This window comes from Atta colombica, unplaced genomic scaffold, assembly GCF_001594045.1.
Source record: "Atta colombica isolate Treedump-2 unplaced genomic scaffold, Acol1.0 scaffold30, whole genome shotgun sequence".
Taxonomy (NCBI): Eukaryota; Metazoa; Arthropoda; class Insecta; order Hymenoptera; family Formicidae; genus Atta; species Atta colombica.
This window is the reverse complement of record NW_017259404.1, coordinates 14,442-35,990: the sequence shown is the minus strand read 5'-3', so window position 1 is coordinate 35,990 and position 21,549 is coordinate 14,442. Positions and strand designations below refer to the sequence as shown.

At 32.1% G+C, this 21,549-nt stretch overlaps 1 pseudogene; it reads left to right on the top strand.

The window, feature by feature from the left end:
- The window catches only part of LOC108690202, a 55,675-nt pseudogene that overhangs the window by 25,745 nt on the left and 8,381 nt on the right, over positions 1–21,549 (top strand).

The window sequence follows — 21,549 nt, the reverse complement described above, 5'->3', positions numbered from 1 at the left end:
GAGCTCTACAAATTTTGGGATTAAATTTGCCCTGTTATTATAGATAGATGACATAGCTGTATCTCATCATAAAATTAATGAAATACTTGAAGTTTTTAATTCGTTCCATGACAGACGCAAATTTACAGTAGAAATTGGGGATAAAGAATTAAATTTTTTAAATGTGACAATTATCAATAATAATAAAGTTTTAGAATTTGATTGGTACAGAAAGCCTACATGTAATTACGAATTTATTGATGGATGTAATACCTTAAAGAGGGCGGAAAAAAAATAAAACGTTGGATTGTATGTAAAAAAGAAGAATAAAGATTAATTGTTAACGCACATTTATAAAAATTGTGTATAAGCCTGGGTAATTGCCTGGTTAATTGCCTGGTTAAGTGTGATTGTAATGTTATTTTTAATCTAATTGTTATATTTTGTTTATATTACTATTATAACAAAAGTAATTTAAAAGTATCTAATACGTATATATCTGATCATGAGATACTTTTAAATTATCTGAGTATTTGTATCTATCCCAAGCAAAATAACAAAATCATTATGCTATCAAAATGATGTCAAAATAACTCTAAAATGATCATTAAAAGTAATTTTTCAATCATTTCCGATTTATTTTAATGTCATTTTGATGTTATTGTTGTTCTGCATAGGTATATACCTGTGATAGCACATTGAGAATACTAAAAATAATCTGAGATTATCGCAAAAGTATAATTGCGATAATCTTAAAATAATCTCAAATGTATTACAATTTACGTGGTTCTATAAATGATCTAATGTCCGTAGTATCATCTCCTATAGAATTTCTTCGCGAATGTCAACAGTTTCTAGACAGTCTCCGGAAATATTGAAAATAAGAGAAAGTTACAGTCAATCACTTATATACATACACATAACTGATATACGCAAACAGGCGCGCGCGTTCATGTATTGCATGGAATAGGATGAATTAGATTAGATTATTAATTTACAAAATCACACACATCGCGGTGATCACAGATATATGAACGTTGCAACGATTCTCGTGCAAATACTCTGATACTATATATAAAACATTGCAGATATTTAATGAAAGGATGATCTTAAATATTGCATTAATTCAGCAAGGGTTACGTCTAAGCATCATTCTATTGTCGTTGATCCGAATCCTGTAGGAATGAATAATTATTACATTAATTATTATATAACAAATATTTAAAAAATGTTATTAATAGATATTATTAATTCGACGCATTGCGCAGATAAATAATCAGTACGATTTGTCAAAAATTAATTTCTTATAATTTCAATATTAATAATGTAACTGTTACATACAATAATATTTTTCAAAAGCTATAGTATCTTAAGTATTTGCCGTCGAGGAAGTGAGTGTCTAGATCATAGGTTCCCAATATGAGTGTTATCACTTCCCGGCGGGCGCTGAGGAGATCTAAGGGGATCCCAAGCAGCATGCAGCATCACGTGATATTCATGTCAGTTTTTAGTCAATCGAGACCTTAATTATCTTTTCATAATCACGTAAAAATTACATGAAAATGACCTGAAAATGTCACAGCCCATAGACGTAATAAAATATGAAAATGATGTTATAAGAAGACAACATCAAAAATGATGTGTCAGGATACTATCCCATTACGCTGCATGTATCGCTATATGCACGTATTCGCATATCAAAAATCCGACTGATCACTGATTCCAATCGAAAATATTAAAACGAACGGAACGACAGCGATATTGGTCGAATCCGTCGATACATGTGCACGTATTCAACAGTACACATAATGGAATGCATGGAAACAAATCTTTATTTAGCTCTATTTAGACGCAAAAGACGTCATTTCGGTATTCTTTTAATATATAATATGTATATTAATTTCATTTATATTTATTAATAAAAAATAATTTTGATACATTACTTTATATGAAAACGAAGCATATGTACATATTATAACAAAACATATTATATTTGAAGAGAGATTATATTAAGTGTGGGAAAAAGTTCGTGGCGTTTTTTTAATGCCATCTAACGGGAAAAACGCCACGAACTTTTTCCCATACCTAATATTACAACAAAACATAATAAGGATAAAGAACATAATATAATTTCAGATAGGAAAAGATATCAATTCTTTATTCACTATTACTGGTAAAAGTATATATACATTTTGCAATAATATCTTTGTAAGACCATGTGTGAGGAATCAAAGGAATTCTATAAGACAGAACGGTTGCATTCTTTCGATGTGAAAAAAATAAAAGAGTCACTTACTTTAAGATATAAATTCGAATCATATACATCCTGAAGGAGTAATGTGCCAAATGACATATTAATAACGTTGCAAAGTGACGTACAATAAAATACCATCATATATGACGTTATTACAACAATGTCACAATAACATTTCAAATAGTTGATTAAAAAACGATCTATTAAAAATGTATCAAAGACATCTCTGATATTATTATTATGTCAGAATAATATATTCACGTCTATTAAATGTCAATTATTGGAACATGACGTTTAAGACTAGTAATCAACATTTATCGACGTGAAAATCACATCACCTTACTGCTTAAGGTATTGCTAGTTTTAAGGACAATAGAGGGGCATTGCGCAAGGGCATAGACAAAATAACGCGCCAGAGAAATTTAATTTCCTAAATATTTTTTAAACAAACATTTAAACCTTAATCGTTCCAACATTATAGGCTGTAGCAAAAAAATTTTTTATTGCATTTCCCTTATCTTAATTAATTGGAACGTGGATTTAGCGCGGTTACAAGTTTTTTGACGAAAAAAAGAAATCTACTGCAAATAATTGAGCGCGGAGATTTAAGAATGCTGTTGACAAGAATAAAACCAAATATAAACAAATTACCAGTGTCACACCAAACCCAAACTTCTCATAAATGATAATTTTTAAATTTATAAATTTATAATTACACTTTTTTATACTATACTATAATTTTTTATTATTTTTTATTGGATTCTGTATAATTTTTGTTTTGTTCCTTTATTCAGAGTTCGAAAAGAGTTTATCGGTTATCATCAAGGAGGCGTTAAACAAAAAATACTTTGAAATGTTATCGGCTCGCAATTATATCTAGAATAAATTGATTTAATAAAAGAATACATAATGTATAATTTGTAACATCCAAAATTTGACCGATCTTGGCATTCTCTATCATATTTGATGTAGACTTAGGATGCTTGCAAGCGGAATGCAGAAGAGATCCGAGTTCAATTCCCGGCCGAGGCAATATTTTTCGTAATAAGCTTATTATTTTTTTAAAGATATTATTTTTTTAAGATTAATTTGAGAAATTTGAGGGGATTATTAATATTTCATTGCGTTGAAAGTCCGACAATCATATCGGCACACAATTATCATTTTTGAAATTAATTCATTTAAATGAATATATATAATATTTCAACATCTTAATATTCAGATCGTAATGGCGCTTCGTATTTAAAATAATGTATTTCAGATAAGATTTCTTTTTATCAAAAGTTTCACGAATTGCATTATAAATAAAAAACAATTGTTTTGTAGATTTTTATCACATTTTTCGAGTATTAAAGTCTAGTATAAATTCATTACCGCACGAAAGGTTCGATAGCGATATGTGACAGACTGAATCCACCGTTCAACAAACTCAACTATGGGCTATGCCGAATGGGCTATGACTACAAGTCTTTAAGCCAGGGAATTAAGCAAAAACTCAAGGAGGATATTCAATTCTTTGTTAGTCTTCTGAGTTTTAGATCATCGGGATTGTCTATGTGGATAGTCATTGTGCGGTATCTCATTACGATATCTCATCACGATATCTCTCGTTATATAAAATACATATATTATACATTATATATTATAAAATACGCAATATCATGACAAATTTACATTTTAAAAAATAGACGTCAAGTGCGCGTATTCCTTTTCAGAAAAAACTTATAAATTATATGCGCTTATATATGTCCTTGAAGGAAAAATGACTTCCTATTCCAAACTTATTTCAAACTTATTTTTCAAACTATGAAAGTATATAATAATAATTTTAAAAAAAGGACATACAAGTGCATATAATAATTATGTAATTTTAAAAAAAGGACATACAAGTGCATATAATAATTATGTAATGGTTTTTTTCTAAGACAAGCACGCGCATTTGGCGCCTTTTTTATAATTGATGTGAGTCATGTGAATTTCACATATTAAAAGACTAGAGATTTTTCCCGTCTATTGAAGAACTAAAAATTGGTCTCGAAAACTGGAGTCTCTAGTTGAAATCTGGAGACCTGGTAACTGTGGTCTTCATTTGGATGTGTATATGTAGTGTATATGTAGTGATAAGCGCGCACGCCGGATAATTCGCATGATATGCGCACACTATACAGGCATTTTGTTAACTAAATTATTATTATAAATTTTATTATGTAATTAGATTTATTTTGATTGTTTATAATTTAATAAAATTGTGGAATTTATTAAATTTAAAGATAATTTATTCTATAAAGCAGATACAATTTTTTTTTATCAGCACTGAGTGCGCGTGTTCTTCTTAAATAAGTCGGAAGGATTTATCGACGCATGAAAAACATTCGAGACTTGGGGTACGTCAAAGAATCATCCAAAGTAAACTTTCGGATTAGTCTATTGCGCTCTGTAGGGGAGACCGAAGATAAAAGTAACACGGGACAATAGTAACATTATTAATATTTCTTAAATTATAATAGATATGTGGCTACATAATAAAATTCTGTAGGCAGATTGATATTGAATCGTTCGTTACATATTGATTCTCGCGGAACGTGCACGAATGCAGGAGCAAAAATTATTTTTTTTATGCATCAAGTAAATTTTATTGGAAATATAAAATCTAAAATATTTCTTTTTCTTTATAATGAAGATATAAAGTATTATCATAATACGTTTTAATTTATTTGCGTTGATGATTTACATATTTGGGTTGATTTTTGTCTAAGTTTTATTTTTTTAATTTACTATAAATCATAAAATATCGTTAGGAGACAATAGTAACATCAATGCCTGGGGATTATAACATTGCAATTATTCCAAACTTGATTTTATTTTAATATTATTTTGTATAATGTTATTTGTATTTTTTTTCAGAATCTCATTAATAAAACAGAGAATAAAAGAGATATCTTTGTACAAACAGATATTTAAAGAAGTTATAAAGACCAGTTATTCATTCATGTAGTTGCAAGAAAGAGTACTGTGACTTATCTAGTTGTATTATGTACTATACCACTGGCAAATATGGTACAGTTATCTTTCTCTATTATTATAATCGTTACTTCGTTCCTGGGAGTTAGAACGGTTGTAACAAAATTCCTCATAGTCTTTAAACAAACGTAACTTTATTTCTAGTTACATAAAATAATTAAACCAAAGAAAATTTTGTAGCTAAATAAATTCTATATCTAAAGATACATATGTTTTTAATGTAAATATTTTAAATTTTATATTTTAACTATTTTAACCAGGGCTCGGTCTTATTTCAAATAAATTTATTTAAAATATATATTTTATATATATTTTAAATACAAAGAAATTTTAATTTTGTTTAATATTTATTATTTCAAATCCTTCTATTTCTTATTTAATATTTTAAATAAGTTTTTGGAATTTATTTTATATTTTTCATTTTAAATAAGTTGTATCAGTTTTTTTATCGATTTTGTATTTTAAATAATTTTCTGGAATCTATTTTATATTTTTTTTTTTAAATAAATAAATTGTATCAATTATGTTACCGATCCATCAGTAAAGTTGAATTACAGTATATTTATAATGAAGTACAGCATGTGTGGAGTACAAGATATACTCACATATGATTAAGGTTTCAATTTTCCATCTGTGATTCGCGAAAAATTAATACTATTAAATATTAATTATAGGCAATAATTAACAAAGCTGAAACGTTATACTTACAAATATATATTCATGTATTCAAATAGACAAAATCATAAAAATATTTTGTACTTACTGTTTAAAACGTTTATTTAAACTATATATTCCTTATTTTATATTTTAAGTAAGTTTCCAAAATCAATTTCTTATTTAAAATAAGAAATCACCTTCAAAAACTTATTTAAAATAAAAGACAAGTTATTTTTCTATTTTAAATAAAAGTTATTCTATATTTTTAATAAATAAATGCATTTTCAGGTTCTATTTCTCATTTTATATTTTAATTTCTTGTCTATTTCAAATTTTATATTTTAAATAAGTTCTTCCCTGGTGAAAATTGAATTTTTCTTATAATTTTTATACGAATTGGAACACTTTTCAGAAATACTCAGAAATATTCGGAAAGTTTACATCTTCTGTCAGAAAACAAGTGAATTCTGAAATATTTTGAAATTTCTCATCCCATAAACAATATTTTGAAATTTTTTAGAATCTATAACATTTCATCAGAAATTATACTTACAAAAAATCTTAAAAGTCTTACGATGTTTCAAAATTAACATGTATGAAAAATTCTGAGGAAAGATGTAGATTTTCTGAAAAATGTTCCAATTTGTAAAAAAATGTGAAAAACTTGTAAAGTTATATAGAAATTCTGAAAAATTATATGAAAAATTCTGAAAAAAATAATTTTCACCAGAGTTGGAACCTATTTTATATTTTTTATTTTAAATAAGTTGTATTAGAGTTATTTTATCGAGCCGTAGTTATAACACTTCAAAATGTTACTTTTGTTACCGGGTCTCCCCTACTCATGATGAGATCCCTACTCATAATGAATACCGATATTCATCAGTTTATATACGCGTGCACGGAGCAAAGTGTTCACAATCGAGATCAGAATCGAATATTTTACGTATCGCTATTAAATGTGTTGTACTTTAGCAAATCTAAAGATAAATTAACAATTGCTAATAAATAAGTGGCAGTAATGTATCGTGCGGCGTAAATTGCAGGTGGATTATCAATGATCAAAGATCTTTAATCGTTTTCAAGAGAATCCAATTAATTTTTATAAATCAGTACGAAATCATTGATTTTTTTAGAGAATTGCAAATCGCGCAGAGAAATTTAATATTTTTGGTGTAAAATTCATAGGCCATCCTTACTTAGTCATGAGTTCTGAAATCACAAATCTTCACGAAAAAAATAAATATACAGGTAACCTATACAGTATATTCATAAATATTTTCAAAATGCTTCGTAGCAATATTTCAGAAATTTTTTATGAAATGTTCAATATTTTTTAAATATCTTTGTGGAATATTTTAATATAATATTTTAAAATGTCTTACAAATGTTTACAAAACATTTCTGAAATATTTTATTGAAATATTTCATGTTGTCTGAAAAATAAATGATTCAATTAATAGTAAGATGCATGACTCTATAAAACAATATAATTATACTCGATTATCGAAAATATTCTGTATTATCCTTCGATCTTTACAAATTTATTCAGAAATAATGATAATTATTTCTAAAAACAAAGATCATTGTGATCAATAAATAAATTTATCATCAATCTGCTGCTGTCTGATTTCTCGGTATCATTTGTATAGACAGTGTTAAGATCCTATGACATCCTATGATTCAAAGAATCATGTGACTTTTTCCTTAAAGTAAAAACGTAATAGGTGAAAATTTTTTATATGTATAGTGTGTGTATGTGTATATATATATATAGTGTGTGTATGTGTATATATGGGAGTAAAAGCTCTCGGCCTAATGAAAAAACGCATGGTTTATGACAGTTTTTTTTATTTTTCAACATAATCTCCTTTCATCAAACACCCAATACTTAATCTAACAATATTTTACTTTTTGTACCATCTATCTACGATTTCTTCAAAGTAAGCATTAGTTTCATCGATTATTTATTTGAATCAGATCTTTTTAATGCAAACCATATTTCTTTATATTTATTAATGCAAACCATATTTTTTATATTTAAAGCAAATCATATTTCTTTATATTTGAAAAAAGGAACATTTGACAATGATATCATAATTATTCATTTGACATTTTCACAATAAATTAGCGACGATTTATTACAACTTCATGACAATTAAAATGTTAACTGTCATGAAGTTGTCATAAATTACAATTGACATCAAACCTCAAACTTTTTTGATATAATATTGGCGCGATGGTATATACCAAAAAAAAAATTTGCAAAGTTTTAGCAATATTTGTTTAGAGCAACAAAGATCCAACTTCGTAATAAACATTTTAAATTTTTAGTATTGATTGTGTTTCTCACATATGCGCGGTCTAAATTAAAGATTTTGTAATATTATTAATATTTGTTTAATTTAGATAATATCAATGGGATATTTGCTTACAGTGCACACACAAATAAAAATTTGTTTAATTAAAGAAAAGTGATACCTAAAAATTTAAGTATTATCTTTTTTAATTGAATAATTATTTATTTATTGTAGATAAATGTCTCGTTGGTATTAAAATTCTAAATTAAACAAATATTTACTAAAACTTCGTCAATTTTTTTCAGTTTAGGTTTTTAGAGAAAAGAACTAAAATACATTATTCAATTTAAATCGCAACTTAATGATTAAAAATCGTAGCGTAATGACTAAAAAACTATAAAAGAAAACGTTATATTATACAATATGATTCAAGAAACTTGTAGAAAAAAATTGATTCTCCCCATATATAGCATCATAGTACACAAATATGATATACACTGAATTTCTTATTTCAGCAGCAAACGGAAATGCATTCATAAATGTTTTATATGAAGCGATTACTGATGCATTGCGAAAAAAAATTCAGGTGCAAAAAAATACTGATCTCAACTTGATTCGTAATTAGAATATAAATTTAAGTGATTTTAAACGGTTTAACTGGATTTTAGTGCTTGTATGATTCTTGTGTGAATTTATATACTATTTATATATGTATGTATTGTGAATTTATATATGTATGTAGTAACGCCCCTAGAAACGCGCGCCAAAATAATTTTTTGTTCTTGAAACTCTAACTCTATTAAACTACCGCAGTAATATCACGAGTTAAATTGACTAGCAATTTAATACAATTTTTTTAATCGAAGATGCTTATTCACATCTTCGAAACGATCTTAATAATGTTGAATGACATATTAAAATCTAAGTAATTAATTCTTATTCTTATGAAAAATATTACCTTGGCCGGAATTTAAATCGAACCTGGACTTCTCGCGTCATCGGGGTCCGTGTTAGAGGAGAAGAGAGAGTTTGTTCCTTCTCTCTTTCACCCGTTGTGTTCTCTCTTTAAACTGTTGTCTTCTCTCTCCTACTCATTGTAGGAGAGCAGTTTTCTCTCTCTTTCACCTCTTGCAGTCCTATACTTATTATTTGCGCTCTCTCTTCCTCCTTTTGGGCTCTCTTTTTTTTGCATACGATTTTATTAAATAGATATGGTATTTACGATTTTCAATGATACGACTTAGAAACTAATTACGATAATATTTTTATGAATTTTAATAATTATGAATTTAATAATCTAATTTAATAATATAATATAGGTGTTACATATAGTAACACTAATTATAATAATATTCTTTTTTATCAAGTAATACAAATGATCAAGCGCGCTTTCTTATTGACTAATTCAATACTATTACGAAGATATAAAGAAGAAGTGGCGAAGATACTAAGGATAAAATAATTTTAGAAAAAAAGAATATATATTTTAACATACGTTTATTTATCATATAATGCAGTATGTATAATATAATCTAAATCATAGACTATTAATTCACATTTTATAATAGAATTTTTATCATAAATTTTATATAAAGTGCAGTATAGTTTCGCAGCATAGTTTTTATTAGTAATACAATTTTGTCTTCAAAATGACACAAAATATTCAAATTTCTTACTAACACCATGCGTATATTGGCTCAGTGCATAGAATACATGTTCAACACATTATTTAAACTGAAAAGTTCAGATAAGAAAAGCACAGTTGTTGGTTTCATATACAAACATGAGACATTTAATGTTAACTTAACGTTATTTGTATCATATGTTTTAACAAGTTTCACATTTAGATCTTGAATCGGTGATGATGATGATGAGACTATTAACTGCGTTATAATCGATATCCGCAGATGAATCTCTCGATGAACGACTTCGACGTAGCATGAAATATCTCGAACATGCGGTTACCTCGATTATCATCAATCGCAATTTGCACATGAGATCCTATCCTAGATAGATCCTAAAACAATCCCAATATCCAGAAATTTGTACATAGTCGATGTCAGTGCATATTTTCTCATCAAGATACGAGGCATGTAGCGAGATTTCGAAGATGTACTAGACGATAGTAATATATGGTATATGGGCGTGCGTGATCTCCTAAACGGGTCAATCTGGAAAAGGGCGCGCATTGATTGGTTGAGGAGTGAAAGGTGGAAATAATAGGGTAATTAAATGATGTGTTCTGATTGGTTCGCCCTATATATACTTGACAAAGATTTTATTGGCTCGCACCTATTCGCGAGGTGATTGGAAAAGGCGGATGATAGAGGATCTCTGATAAAATGGAGGGTAAAGTCCAAAAAAATGGTGAGTGGAGATTGGGACATTGTAACATTTTTTTGTCATGAGGATTAAGTACGAACACTGGATATGAATAGCAGGCGGTTTTATGATGGTTTTTTTTTTGTTGACGCGGCACTATGCCCCCGACCTGTTGACATTTGTGAATGTTTTTATTTATGAGAAATGAGATCTTATACGAAAATTTAGGAGTCTAGAGAGAGTCTTACTTTTGCTAGGAAGAATGAGGGAGGTAAAACAGAAACGAACATGTTCAACTGACGCGACGCCTCCGGTGTGATGACTCACTCGTTCGAGCGAGAATATGATTTTTATTATGTATGACAAGGATTTTATGAATTTGTATTGTACTTCTTGTATTATTAAAATCTATACCTATATTATACATATAACAATGGAAATATGTAGAGAAAAAAATTGGTTATGGGAGAGTACGGAATAAGAAACGAGGATTTATGTTATAAGTATTTATTGATACAAATTCTTTTTTTCAAAGAAGAAGAAATTCAAAATTCGCATGAGAATAAACTAAAAAAAGTTTTTTAAAAAAATTAAACCAAAGATTCTCCCTTTAAGAGAATTATATATAAAATTATATATAAAAAATTTCGTTATATCTTAATGAAGTTAATTCCAAAAATATTATATTGAAATACATATCAAGAAAAGTTAAGTCGTTAATTTGTGTACATACATTACGCTCTATATCTTTATAATTACCTCGCATATTAATTTTATAATTTCCTGATTAATAAAACTTGTAGATAATTTCAGTTCGATTTCTTGAATTAAAATATAGAGCACACTTTAACATTACCAGATAAAGATTCTAATTGTTTTAAACGCGCATCGACTTTGCAAGGAAGATAGTTTTCTGCATTACAATTGGCGCGTAGGTTCTTCGTTTCTTGAATCGTCGTTGAATCGTGAGCGTCCTCTTCTTTTTGAAGATTTCCGTTTCGAAAATTTTCCTCTACTTCTTTATACACCAGCAATATTTATTTTAACCCGTAAGATGTGATAAAGATGATGGTGATATTTTTTATAATAACAAAATTAGGTTTCATTCTGTTTTCACTGCTTAAATATTCGTTGATGAGTCTCCATGTGATCTTGAAACTGCTGTATCGAAATAAATTCCGCGTTGTCCCATTTACTGCCCAATTTTACAAGAGATTTGAAAATTCCTTCGTTCGTTCTTTCAATCCTACATAAATCGTCTTCGTATGAGAATTATTAGGAGCACGTTGTTGCTAACAACATATGAAATTGAGTGTTTCTTCTCTCATCGTCGTTATTACGTAACTTGAAAGAATCAGGGATAGAGTACGAGGGCTGTTTGATAAATACCCATGTTTGACAACTGAGAGCGCCTCTGACTAAAAGTCTGTATACCATCGTGTAACGCCATTTTTTGAACGACGCAAGTAAAAATTTCAGACAGCTGTACCGGTTAGTTTAGTTTTTATAACAATTGAAAGTTGACGAGTTTGTGCTTGTTTGCAATCATGGAGAAAGAGCAATATCAGTCTGTGATTCGATTCCTGTTTTTTAACGGAAAGACGTGTGAAGAAATCAAAGAAAAGTTGCATGCCATATATAAGGACAACGCATCTTCGATGACTACCATAAGATATTGGTACAACGAATTTAAGCGTGGCCGAACATCCATTTTTGATGAAGAGCGTCCCAGGTCGTCCGATTGAGGTGACTACGGAGGATGGTTAATAAAATCCATGATATCGTGTTAGTAGACCGCCGGGTGAAGATCAGAGAGATTGCTAACATTGTAAAGATCTCAACTGAACGCATACAAAATGTCCTACACGAAACATTGGGCATGAAAAAGCTGTCGGCGAGATGGGTGCCGTGTTTGCTCACAGTGGAACAAAAACGGAATCGCATGACAACTTCAAAGCACAGTTTGAACATGTTTAAGCGTAATCCAAAAAAGAGTTTCTGCGTTTCGTCACTGTTGACGAAACATGGATCCACCATTACACATCAGAAATGAAAGAATAGTCTAAACAGTGGACTAAATCCGGCGAATCTGCTCCAAAGAAGGCAAAAACGGTTTCAATCGGCCGGAAAGATCATGGCCACTGTTTTTTGGGATTCGCGAGGCATTATTTTCACCGATTATTTGGAGAAGAGAAGGACAATCACGGGACAGTACTAGGCTAGTATTTATTGGACCGATTCGACGCCGAATTGAAAAAAAAACGGCCTCATTTAGTGAAAAAAGTACTCTTTCACCATGATAACGCACTAGCTCATTCGTCCGCAATCGCCATGGCAAAACTGGTCGAATTACGCTACGAATTGTTGTCTCATCTACCCTATTCTCCAGATCCCCCTGCAATTTCTATTTATTTCCAAACATGAAAAAATGGCTTGGCAGAAAGCGCTTTGCATCAAATGAGGAAGTCATCGCCGAAACAGAGGCCTATTTTAAGGAGTTCGACCAATCATATTTTTTAAACGGTATAAAAATGTTGGAATGTCGCTGGGCTAAATGTATCGAGCTGAAAGGAAATTATGTAGAGAAATAAAAAAAAAATTTTTTTTAAAAGTGTTTTCTTCCCTAACACAGGTATTTATCGAACAGTCCTCGCCCTACATTCCCATGTCCGAATTAGTATTTTTTGGACTGGCCATTGTTTTTACGCCACAATAGTACCAAATTCTAGCGAATCAAGATCAAAATCAAAAACACAAGAAGCACAGTATTTATTTACTCGCAAAGTTGAAGCTGCGGACGACGAGACTCGAATGAAACGGATTTTCGATAGTACCGATGACATCGTCTTCCTCTCCTATGTAATAAAATTATTCTGCGCGCACAGATGAAAAAAATGAAAAAACATAAACTTTCTCTAAATTTTTCTTAAAAATTTAAAATAATGTATACCCCACAGAAGTCAGAAGGGGAAAGGAAATAAAACGAGAACGAACAGAAACGAACAATGCTCACGATGCTACGCCGTCTCGTCTTGCGAATGCCCCGACGTTAAGTTGATTAAGTGCGATTCGTGCGTTCGCGTTTTCTTTGGGCGTCCGAACGCAGGAATCATATAACCCCTCGCAAGCTTTGTGAATCCATTAAAATTAGCAACGGATGCAGGTTAATTCAAAATTGCAACACGAGTTTGTAACGTAGTTTATTGCAAAACTTGTCGATCGTCTTTAAATCATTTGTGTTACATGCGGCCTCTTTGTCATAAGTAGAAAATTCTGGAGAGGGTACGAGTACTGTAACATCGCGAGAAGAAAATCCACAAACAAATACGAATGATGTCGAAAACACGATCGGTTAAAAGAGATCGCGTCGCATTCGTGTTTTATGATTTCGAAACGCAATAAGATGAGAAGGAACGGAAAACATAAGGATTCACGTTTCCAACTCTCTGCGTCGCGCAACAAATTTGCGAAGCGTGTGCGGGAACACAAAAACTTTTTATACATGTAGAAGCGATAGTTTTCACAAAAACTTTTTACGCGAAGAAATAGAAATCATTCCGGGCGGATATATTAGGTGGGAAAAAGTTCGTGGCGTTTTTCCCGTTAAATGGCATTAAAAAACGAATTTTTTCCCATACTTAATAGATATAAAGACAATCACTCGCACAAAGCATTACAGTGATTAGTGTGGATGGAGCGTGAGCTCGGACATCCTATAATTCATACAGGGCGAGGCCGCTAGTATCGAATTGCCGGTACGCCTGTCGACGGATATTACGAAGTCGAATCAGCGAAGACATTGCGCATATATTACATATTACAATTTCACGATTGTTTTTAGCACGATTGTTCCAACTATTACCAAATCAATTATGAAAGGAAACTTACGCCCAGGGCGTTACGCGAAGATTGATAATTGATGTTCGATATGAACGAACTCTCGACATGGCGTCAATGACATGGCGTCTTCGACAATATGAATATAGGGGATGTTGGAAAAATGGAAGTATGAATTTGCGAGAAAAGCATGAGAATCGCGAGATGCACAATTTTCTTGAAAATCATCTGATGCTAATCAACTCTCCTCTCGATCTTCGCGAGGCGTTCTTTGGTGAGCGTACGGAAAATATCGTAACCCGATACGAAGTTATAGATACGGATAAAATATATTATGTGGACGTATGTTCTCTGTATATAACATACGTATTGAAAACGGATATTTTTCCGTTAGGCCAACCTACAATTTATATCGAAGAACAATATTCGAAGTTAATTGGCATAACTCCGAATTTTAATTTTGATTCTATTATTCGGAGCACAGTACTTCCTCCACGCGATCTCTTTCACCCTGTACTTCCGTACCGCGTACAAGACAAATTGTTGTTCGAACTGTGTCGTAGTTGTTGCGAAACGTTCTCGCAGACCGAGTGCACTCACGCTCTCCTCGCCGATCGTGAATTCGTAGGTGCATGGGTATCCTGCGAATTGCGCAAAGCCCTCGAGAAAGGTTATCTCGTGACGAATGTGAGCGAAATATGTCAATTTAGAGTTACACGATCGATCTTTGTACGGTTCGATTTTTGTACGAAGCAAGGTTTGTTTATCGAATATATCAATAGTTTTTTTAAATTAAAGCAGGAAGCTAACGGATGGCCAAGCGAATGCCGAGAGTCAAGAAACAATACCTTCGAGAATACGAAGAAACTGAGGGTATTGTTCTCAATAGAAATAATATCTTTCGAATTTCCTGGTTTACGTTCGATCACGAAGTTCTGCTTGAATTTTTTCTGGGATAAATTCGGTCAACAAATCAATTTGCCTAATACAGAGATCGTAAAAAAATGCGAACGTTTGGCAACGTTGCTCACAAGTTCAGAGCACGAAATAATCATATATTGTCCTTGTCCGTTCTCAACTTTTATATGAATCATTCGTTGACGAAAAGATAGAAATAACAGTACTGCAAAATTCGAATCTCTCGAGCACTAATAATACAGCGCAAATCTCGAGAACTTATTTAACACGGTTCGATGCGGAGATGAGTCGTATTCTTAATTCCGGCTGGCCGCGTGAAAGTGAGAGGTGAAAAATGTGCAGAGAAGCATTATAGCGATACTTACAATTTAGCCAAGAAAAGACAGAATGATGTACGTAACGAAAATGAAAAGAAAAATGAAAACGAAAAGGTATTGTCAAAAGGCAATATACGAGGTGCCTCCGCTGATAACGAGATGACGAATGATGGCGTTTTTCACGATCTCACGCAAACATCCGATATATCACCGCATTCCATTCGCAACACAAATATTATTACGAAAAATTTCGAAATTTCGAGCGAGCATAATCATACGATGAAAAGCATCGAGAAAATACTGGAAAGCGTACCGAAATCTTATCGTAAGCACCCTTACTAATGAAACATTTGTTTCGAAAAGCTGTGCCTGATAGAATTAGTTGGAACGAGCATGGAATCGTGACTATAAATGATAACGTCGTGAAAGATTCGAATATCGCTGACTTAATAAACGATGCAATGCATGAGAGAAAAACTGTGAAAGCAGTGGGTAGAAATCAGTTTGCACAATTATTCCATGTTGAACTGTGTTGAACATACCTTCTGCACTAGAAATAAAAGATTATTGCAAGGTGTTATTGTAAAAAACACTGTAAAACTTCGACCTCGCGCGACTTCCACGATTTTTATATCGAAAGCGTGAATTCCACATCGATTATATCGAGAGAAGAAGGAGAAAAATGTAAAAATTACAAGAAGTAGACGAGGAAAGTTTGTTGATTCTTTCTCGTGAAAAACTGATATCCCCGTATCTTTGCAAACGGGAAAAAAATTGGTTACTCGGTGGAAAAAAACTAAGATAACATTTGAAAAACTATACTACGATCCGTCGCATTATGCGAGCTATTTAGCGGTAGATAATTCGCACCGTTAAACCGCGACGAGAAGTCGTACCCTGGCTCGAATCGCACGCGTACACGTTGCATCGACCATCGCGCAGAAAATTTCCGCGATTGCATTACAGCGTAATAAACATTGACGATGTATGGGAGGCAGATTTGATCGAACTCCGAAATCGAAAAAGTTACAATGAAAGTTATTCCTATCTTAGTGATTATCGATGTACTAAATAAATATGTCTGGGTAGAATCGCTACGTGGTAAAACAAACAACTTGCGTGATAAAAATTTTCCAGCGCGTATTAGCGAAAAGCGAAGAACGAGTACTCATATACTTGCAAACGGACAAGGGCAAAGAATTTATCGCACAATGTAGAAATTTCTTAAAGAAAACGACATACGTTTTTTCGGGTAACGTGCAATTCGGACATTAAAGCCGCCATCGTCGAGTGCTTTAACAAAAAACACTGAAACAGCGAATGTGGCGTTATTTCACGTATAAAAACTCGCTATACCGATGTTCTTCAGGATATTATACGCGCTTACAATCACACGCATCACTCGTCCACGAGGATGCAACCAGTAATAACAAGAAAAAACGTACGTATCGCTCGTGAAAATATAGCTTGTCGTTGGAAAAACGTTAAAGAAACGTGCTCGAAAGGTTAAATATCGCATCGGAGATTTCGTTCATATCAGTAAAGTGAAAAGCGCCTTTAAGAAAGATTACGAGATTAAATAGAACGAGGAGATATTTCAAATTTCGAAAACCGTGTTTTCGATTGGCGAAATCCTCACGTATACGAACTGCGAGATTTAGCAGACGAAGTCATAGACGATATTTTTAATGAGCAAGAATTAATTCGAGTTGAGAAAAATTTAGAGAAAGAACAGTTTATTATCAATCGTGATAAGGAATAGGAGACGAGGATCTAATAAATGTTAGTTAGCTGGCGCAGTTATCCCAGTAAGTTTGATATTTGGATTCTGACTTCGAGTTTAAATTTTCTTCGTGATGGAGGAGGAATAATTTTTTCTGATACTTCCGAGTAACAGTAGTATGCGTCATTTTTTGGATAATACAACATCGTCCTTTATCACGGAATTACCTCATTCTATAGTGTTACATGGGCAATGGGAGGTTGCGATAAGCAAGATTCAATTTCCCTGTAGTTTTTTACACGTCATAACGAAAATGTGATCAGAATTGTCGATATTAAACCCGATGAGGGGATGAATGATGCATTTACAAAAGAAATTACATTTCTAAATGGAATTTACAACGATATCCATGAATTTATTGATGCCATTAATATCACATAAAGATATCGAATCGCATTTTTATTTTGAACAACAAAAAGTGTCTGGCGATAAAGTCTTGATAAATATTAACTGTAATGAGAAATACAAAATGCTACATCATATAAACTTTTCCGATAATCTTCTAACTAGGTTTCGCATCAGTAATTTTCGGTAAACCAATTTTATTACAAGCTCGCGATATGTAAATTCCAATGAGATAGAAAACTTTTCTTTCTCATGTATTTAATAAGGAGACTTGAAGCTTATCACACATTTCTTGGGAACTGCATTTACTTTCTGAACGAGGGTAATTCTGTAAGTAGAGACGATTATGCCAGTGGCTACACTCTTTTCGCTTTCGATCTTATTTCAGATCTATCCACTAATTGCGCAGGAAATCGTAAAACACGGAAGCTTATGATTAGAAGTGAGATTCAAAAAAGTTCTTTCCGTGACAATTGTATATAAATAATTGTAAATAATTGTATCGTCTATGCCGAGTTTGATAACGTTTTAGAAACCGATTCCTCGCGCCAAATCATTGTCGACTTTTCCGGTTAGTCCTATAGTTTCGCGAGAAAATTATTTTCCTCCCACTACACATTTTTTTTCTCATCTAATTGGACGCGAGATGATGAAAAAAACTTCAGTCTTGTTTGCGACATCAACATTTAATGACGTAAAAAGAGTAGCGAAAATTCGAATATCATAATGGATATAGTCATCGACATACAAAATTTTCGCGATGTCGAAGAAAAACTTCTTTATTCCAAAAGAAGTCACGATTAATGCGATATCACCGGATACTGGATATCACATTACCTTGTCAATTTGACGATTTACCCGAGAGAAAGACGAGAAAACAACTGGTTTACACGAAATTATCACGGAATCGAAGAGACGTCAATCCAAAAAATTTTACGATCTGCGTGACATTACATGACACGCACGCTACATCTATCAGAGGACAAGAGAAGACACGTTATCTGAGTAATCTACTCTCTAGAAACGTATATAATCTGAAAGGATTTTCTCCGGCTTTCAAAAATCTCCAGATTTCGAAGATCGTGAACAACGATGCACGCATCACGGATTTCGAACCAGCGTCGAATTACATTGCGCTTACGTAATGCTTACAAATTAAAATGTTGGCTAACTCTACGAAATAGCAATTCAAGTTACGTTATAGCCTTCCCTCAGAAAATTGAAACGAGAGCAACATCGGGAGTGAAAAGATAGACAGTGGGAATTTTTCAATTCAATTTAAAAATCAGAAACACAATATCATTCGCAACATTAAAGCGTGGAGGAAAAATATTGTGACAGAAAAGACGAACCAGAGTGAGGACAAACAAGTGACAGACGAGAGGAGAAAAAAAATCTTCCAAAATTCGATTGGTAGAGATAAAGCTAACACTAGCGTCTCACAAACGTCGAGCATTTTTGGAAGTTCCACATCGCCGGCAAAAGAGCATTTTGAATTTACGCAAACATTTCCTCTCTCACGCTCTCCGACGACGAGAAATGAATTCGGAAGTTTTAAATGCATTATCATCTCAGTGTCCGACATGCGGAGTTCTATCCTGCCGAGGACGAAGTCGACTGCCATTGTCACTAACACGGACGATCACAATCAGCCAACACTGAGTCTACATCGATAAACACGGAACAGGAACGTATTTCGATAGCTATGCTTGCCACCCTTAGATCCAAGATTCCTCTTACGATTTCGTCGAAACGATTTTGTCGTTATATTTCATATTCCACTATCGCTGGAATATGAAATATACACTACAAGGAATACTTTCTCAAACTTATGGACAATACAGCTGTGTTTCTACATTTTATGTGTAATAACTATAATCTTAGCCAGTTTCCTAATCTTTCTCTGATTGTAAGCGAAATAACTGATTGATTGTACAGTTATTTCAAAAATTTTTCTTCATTGTAAACATAAATTCGTAAATTCTCATGCTATGTATCGTCATGTTCAAACATGTACTCTTTCAAAAAATAAAATAACTACTTCATGTAATATCTCTTTTAAATAAACATTTTGAACTTGTAAATATCGCTTGTTTCTTACTCCTACCCTTTACCTTTATTTACAATAGATACATTTTCTCTCGTATTACAGACTTAAATAATGTAAATTAAATACACAAAATATAGAAAGAATTTTTTTTTAAGTAATGGTCGAAGACGTCGCGCCAGTTGAACATGTTCATTCCTGTTTTACCTCCCCCATTTTTCCTAGCAAAAGTAAGATTCTCTCTAGACTCCTAAATTTTTGTATAAGATCTCATCTCTCATAAATAAAAAATTCACAAATGCCAACAGGTCAGGGGCATAGTGCTGCGCCAACAAAAAAAATGACCATCATAAAACCGCCCGCTATTCATATCCAGTGTTCGTACTTAGTCCTTACGACAAAAAAATGTTCCCAAAACAGTTCCAATCTTCACTCACCATTTTTTCGGACTTTACTTTCCATGTTATCAAAGGTCCTTTATCATCCGGCTTCTCCAATCACCTCGCGGATAGGTGCGAGCCAATCAGAGCTTTGTCAAGTATAGGGCGAACCAATCAGAACACATCATTTAATTATTAACTCCACCCTTTACTTCTCGACCAATTAGAGCGCGCCCTTTTCCAGACTGACCCGTCTAGACTATGCCCACGGCGCCGGAGAGAGACATGGAAGGGGTTTGTTTTGACGCCCCATGGCTGCTCATATACTGAAGAAATGCGTTTTGAAAAAAAGAAAACGAATATATCTTATAAAAATACATATAAGTAAAAATATTTTATAAAATTAAAAATGAACTTACTGTCTCTTGCACCATCTCCTGTTGAATTGGAACGTAATAGTTCATGGCTTGAGATATTTTATTTTATCGGATAACTTATAATTAGCAATAGCTATTTAACTCTAATGAAACTCTTTGAACGACTGATAAAGTAACGTTGCCCGGAGTTCTTTTTTTAAATAGTATTCCCTTCCACATTTTTTGTTACATATAAATATCCTAAAATAGAGGGAATTTTTTTTATATATTTTGAAGAAGTAGCGACGTGATTGAAGGATATAATCAAATTGACACACATAAGAATGCACTCTAACGATATCGAATCTCTTTTATCTAAGAGGATTGGCGCCAATGACTATAAAGTCTGTCTGTTCCCATTATCATTTTTTCAAAAATGAGTTTTAAGCAATGTATCCAATCAAGAATTTTACATATCTTAAAAAATATGCAAATTAATTTTTAATGTAACTGTCATTAAGCCTAATGCAGTGACACATGTACTAAGAATGCATGTACTTGAATGATATCGAACTTCTTTTCATCTAAGAGATCGACGCCAACAATATGTCAGTTGATGAAAAGAATGTACCATCAATGTCCCATCTAATCTTTTGTCAAAAATGTGGAATTTACATATTTTAGTTATTGATGTAGAAATCATTAGACCATACTATGAATCACTTTTTGTCGGGCTTAGAACGAAAATGTACGCCTTGCGCATTGATGGTAAAAAAGATATTAGAAGGCAAAGACATCAAGAGCAATGTTATATATGAAATCCATAATGTTCAATGATTATACGCAGTGTCTCAATGACATAATTGAAATGACGCGCAGGCAGTCATGCACAAGATAGAAATTGCACGAAAACATATACACAGTATCCGAAACAAAAATCGCTCTGAGTCCATACAATGATAAACGATATATTGTTCCAGATTCTACCAACATGGGGACATTAAAAAATATTATTATAAAAAAATTCATTTCT